The sequence below is a fragment of the Microcebus murinus genome, chromosome 10, assembly GCF_040939455.1.
Source record: "Microcebus murinus isolate Inina chromosome 10, M.murinus_Inina_mat1.0, whole genome shotgun sequence".
Lineage (NCBI taxonomy): Eukaryota > Metazoa > Chordata > Mammalia > Primates > Cheirogaleidae > Microcebus > Microcebus murinus.
Genome location: NC_134113.1, coordinates 83,292,645 through 83,298,223, shown reverse-complemented (window position 1 = coordinate 83,298,223; position 5,579 = coordinate 83,292,645). Strand labels below are relative to the sequence as shown.

At 34.5% G+C, this 5,579-nt stretch overlaps 1 non-coding gene across 1 annotated transcript; it reads right to left on the bottom strand.

Annotated features, from left to right (window-relative positions):
* Nucleotides 1-248: 248 nt before the first annotated feature.
* On the bottom strand, nt 249-311 carry LOC142873592 (U7 small nuclear RNA). Its single transcript, XR_012921589.1, has one exon. It is a non-coding gene; the product is annotated as a U7 small nuclear RNA (small nuclear RNA).
* Nucleotides 312-5,579: the final 5,268 nt, after the last annotated feature.

Here is a 5,579-nt window from a genome sequence, read left to right as displayed (position 1 = left end):
GGAGAACCCTGCCACTGCATAGGTTCACTTGCCCTCTTATCCCACCTGCTGATTTAATGCTATCATTGTCATGTGTATTAAGACAATGTTACAATTTTTGCTTTAAATAGCCATATGTATTGTTAATAAAGAAGAAAAAAGAAATAAAGAAGAAAAAACAGTCTTTTCTGTTTATCTCAAATGCTTACTAATTCTTATGCTCTTCATTACTTCCTGAAGATCTAGGTTTTTTGTTTGTTTTTGTCATGGAGGGATTTCTGGTAAAAAGCTGGAAAGCCTATGACACAAATTCTAAACGAGCTGTAACACTGATCTAGGTGTTTATATGATATCATTTCCCTTTCGCCTGAAGAAATTCCCTTAGCCACAGAACAGGTACTGGACAAATTCCTTAGGAAGACTTTATATGCATTGATTCTACAAACAAATTATAGCCCTTATCTAAAAATGGCAGGCTTATCACACCAAAATAATGAAATATATTTTCATATGTAAAATTCCAGAAAATTCTATCAATTTGGTTGCATAATTGTTCTGTCAAATTATATTCTTATAAACTGGAGGACAGACTCTTATTGATCCTATGCAAAAAACTACATTACCATTAAAAGAAAAGAGACTGTATTTGTTCATGAATTCTGAGGATTGGAGTTATGTCTACCATATTATATTTTTCTGTTTGCACCTCTTTTTCTCTTTTTTTAATTATTCCACTGAATAATTAAATTAATTTTTAAAATATTTTTATAATATTTATATATAAATATATATTTATATTATATATATTTTATAATATATATTTTATATATATTATATATAAAATATATATAAATATAAATAAATAAAAAATATATTATATATTAAAAATATATTTTATGTATAATATATATAAATATATATTTTATAATATTTAAATATAAATGTTTAAAATAATTTTTAAAATATTAAAAATTTTAAAATAATTAAAATTAATAAATTAATATTTTTTGAATTATTTGAATAGTTCTGAAATTCTGAACAGCCTGAAACGTATCTTGTGGCTTTTCAGTGAGTGAGAACCCCTGGTGATTTAAAGAGTGTTCTAGCAAATTAAGGATTAGCAATAGATCAAGAAGAAAGAAATGGTGCTTATCTTATATAACTTAAAAACTTTACTAAAATTTTTAATTTTTAATCCATGTTGGAAAAAATGTATAAGTGGTAACCCCCACAATATATGCACATGAGCATGTATTATGCATTAATATTAATGTATTAATGTGTACAACTTCATAAGCATATACTGTTAACTGTAAAACACACAGGGAAAAAAGAATTGAGAAAAGAATGATAAAAATATTAAATACAACTTCTAGTAATGTCTTTCTGTGCTCCATGAATAACCCCGTGCTCTTTCTGGGGTGTCTGCACCCTTCTTAGTTCTGCTATTTCAGACTGACTCCCACCGTGGGATTTCCATGGTATATTATCATCAGCCAAGCGTGCCATGTTGCACGTAGATTCTTGTTCTCCTCCAGTACTCCCCTGGGACATCTCATATGCCTTACTCCAGTGTTAATTTCATACTGGTCTCACTCTGCTGTAGCTACCACACTTACTAGGACAATTGCTGGGTTGGCTGGGAGTGGTGTGAAAGAAAGAAGGAAGTATGCACTCTGGGAACATGAGCCTGGGCAGTGAACCAAGAAACAAATGTTTCTGTTAAAAAAAAAAAAAATTCTTGGTTTCCCTTTTATGACATCATTGGAGGCCAGTTAGCAGATTAAACCATGAGTGGCTACAGCTAGATGCATGTGGTAATAGAGCCTGCGTAGGTTTGGATGTTGGCTCTGGAGATGTGTGAAGGTTCTGCAGTTCCCTGGAATCTTCTCACTGGGCGACTGCTTTTCTGCCTCCAGGTCACTGGGGTAGCAGAGAGCAACACACTGATCCCAACAAAATGAAATAGTCGAAAACAACATTCCCCCAACTCAAGTTCCAGTTACCAAACATTTTCTTGCTTATGATACATTTCCAATCTTTCATTTATGTCTCCCTTTCTTATTGCAATCAGAATGTCAGGGTTCTGGACAGGACAGCCTTAGATCATTTTACATCAGTTGTTCATTATTGGACTTTGATGGCTCTTCTATTTTTGTAATCATCTTCACATTGTTCTTCCAGTTAGTGACATAGACAAGTTAATTAACAATAATGTGTGAAATTTCCCTCTATCTTTATAGAAGAATAATAAGAGGGCTGTGAAATAAGACGTTCAGTTGAACCAGTTGGAAAACATAAGAAGGCCATCTGAAGAGATTTTTACAATTCATAATTCCTTTTCTTTTTACCCACTTTCTCTCTCTTTTGTCCCACTCTCCCTGGCTAGTTCTAATAACCTATCAGGATATCTTAGAGCTTGGGGATTTTGCAAAATTCTCCTAAGATAATTCTAATAGTCCTTTCCCGAAATCCTGAAGTTAGGCCATGAAAGTTTTCATTTTTATTATTAATGAAAAAATTGTTATGGTTTATTTTATTCTATTTTATTGTGGTAAGAACACTTAACATGAGATCTGCCCTCTTAACAGATTTTTAAATCTATACCACAGTATTGTTACGTATCAGTACAACGTTGTACAGGAAAATCTCTAGGATTTGTTCAAATTGCATAACTGAAAATTTTCATCTGTTTTGATATCTGATTAGCAACTCCCCATTTCCCACTCCCCCTAGCTCCTGGCAACTACCATTCTACTTTCCGCTTTTACGAATTTCACTAACTAATTAATTAATTATTTTAGCCATCTATTGAACATTTAATATTTATCAGGCGATGTTCTAAGCACTTTACATACATTAATTAAATTCTCACAGTATCCTTATGAGGTAGATAAGATTATTATCCCCATTTTGCACGAGAGGAAACAGAAGCACAGAGAGGCCGGATAATTTGCTCAAGGCTACACCGTTAATAAGTAGCAGAGCAGTCTGGCTTCAAGTTCGTGACACCAAACTGCCTGTCATAATAAATGTAGATACTTTCTCATACCATTCATCACAATAAATTCCAGTTTGTAATTAAAGTCCTGATCATAAAAAATAAAACTTTACAACTTTAGAGAAAATACAGGAAAATGTCTTTACAATTACAGGGTAGGGAAGGATCTCTCAAACAAGATTCAAGGAACACAAACTATGAAGGAAAAAGCAATAGGTTTGACAAGGCAAAGGTAAAAATATCTGTAGGCCCCCAAAACATTATAAACAAAGGTGAATGATGTGTGTTAGACTTCGAGCAGATATTCATGCGGCATATACAAAAGATAAAGGATTCGTATGAAGAATATATAGAGGTTAATACATATAAAAAAGAAAAAAAAGACTACACAATAGGAAAATGGGCAATGGAGGAAAATATGAGGAAAACCGGAAGGCCAATAAAGATATGAAAAGATCCTGAAGTTACCTAGTAACCAGGGAAATGAAAGTTAAAGTAACCATGACCGAATTTCACTATTTTATAACGGATACCTCAGGTGAGTGGATTTACGCAGTATTTGTCCTTCCATGACTGGCTTATTTCACTGAGCATGATGTCCTTAAGGTTCACCCATGTAGTCACATTTGCAGGGTTTACTTCTTTCTTAATGCTGAATTATATTCTGTTGTATGTATATGCCACATTCTTTTTAATCTTCATCTGTCAATGTACCTTTAGGTTGTTTCCCTCTCTTGGCTATTATAAATAGTACTTCAGTGAATGTGAGAGGGCAAATATCTCTTTGACATCTTGATTTTGATTCTTTTGGATAAATACCCAGAAGTGGGATTTCTGAATTATACAGTAGTTCTATTTTTAATATTTTGAGGAAGCTCCGTACTGTTTCCATAGCAGCTGCACCGTTTGAAGTTTTTATTTGGTTTCCTTTGTTTACTTGTGACAAAACTGAGAAGATACTGAGGATTACTTCTCAAGGGAGATTGTGGACTTTCTATTCTTTGCAAGAGGAATAGAAAATTATCTGGCTTGAATAGTTGGGACATCAATGTGGTAGAAGACCACAATCAGTTCCTTGGGGGCATATCTCATCTATGGGTCTAGAAAGTCATTAGAATAGTTATTTCTGAATGCATTTCTATAAAACAAACACATACACAGCCACAGACATGTGATCTCTTGATTTTTCTTGAATCATGGTGTACGATATCACCATATTGATGTTTATTATTGGTAACCAGCCAAGACCTATGTTCTAGCGGTAGAGTGGCCCTTGTATTTTGGACAAGTTACTACTCTCTCTCTCATCTCCAGATTCCCCATCTGTAAAATGAATGGGTTGGACTGAAAGCAAGGCTTCCAAATGATGTTATAGCAGAGCTCTCCTTTGAATGAAATAGGGAAAGGAGGCAGAACGTACCAAACAGGAAAATGGGGTGTCTGCTTTGGTTGAAGAAGGCTGCTAGGCTCCCTCTGTCTTTTAAATTCTCTCCTAAGGCATCCTCAGAAAGAAAAGCTTTCTTCATGCCCTTCTGATGTTACTGGTTTGTGGATCACCATACAAGAGCCATTGCCAAGCTCCAAAATTCAATGAATGGGCTGTATATGAGTTGAGTAATGTGATAAGCTTAATTAGGATGGAAATTCCACCATTTACTTCTATTCATTCATTGAAAAACTTTCTTGAGGAAGAGGTATCTTTACTACTGTCTTAGTTTGATTTTTTAATCTGGGTGCAGCCTTTTCCAGTGTTCATTTCATCAGCTATCTCCTCTGTTTCTGGCATCTCTTGATTTTCACTGGCTTCTTTCTCATACTCAAGCATCTTTTACATCACTGTCTTTCTGTTTTCTCTGTCACATACACCAAAGCAAACAGACATAACAACCTTCCCTTTGACACTTCATTCTTTTATACTTTCCACCCTAGAGAAAAAATAATGCATGTTTTGTCTCTATTTCCTCACTGTTCATTCACTCTTTAATCTGTTGCAGTTTGGCTTTCATTATCACCCATGCGTTGAATGTTCTTTTACTAAATTTACCTCTTAGTTGTCAAATCTAGTAAAGTCTTACAGTTTTTCTTAACACTTTTGGTCATTCAACTCTTTTGCCTCACATTTTTCACTGTAAATCTACTCTTTTGTGCTTTCTTTACTGGTTTCTTTTGTGGACTCTTTCCCCCTCTGTTTACTTTTTTTTTTTTTTTTTTATTCCTTTATTTTTTTTTTTTTTCCATTTTCAGTTGGCCAATTAACGTTTTTTTGTTTTTTTTTTTATTTTTAGTAGAGACGGGGTCTCGGCTCTTGCTCAGGCTGGTCTTGAACTTCTGAGCTCCAACGATCCACCCGCCTCGGCCTCCCAGAGAGCTAGGATTACAGGCGTGAGCCACAGCGCCCGGCCTGTTTACTTTTAATATGTGCTCTTTCCCTTGTGTCTTTGACATTTTTTTCTCTTCAAATAACCCTTTTTTTTTTTTTCTGGACAATTTCATCTGTGTCTCAGGCTTTATCTGCCACTTATCTGTTGATAGTTCTAAAAGGCAACACTTCCAGTTCAAACTGCTCTCTAGAACACAGGACCCATTAAGCCAATGTGGG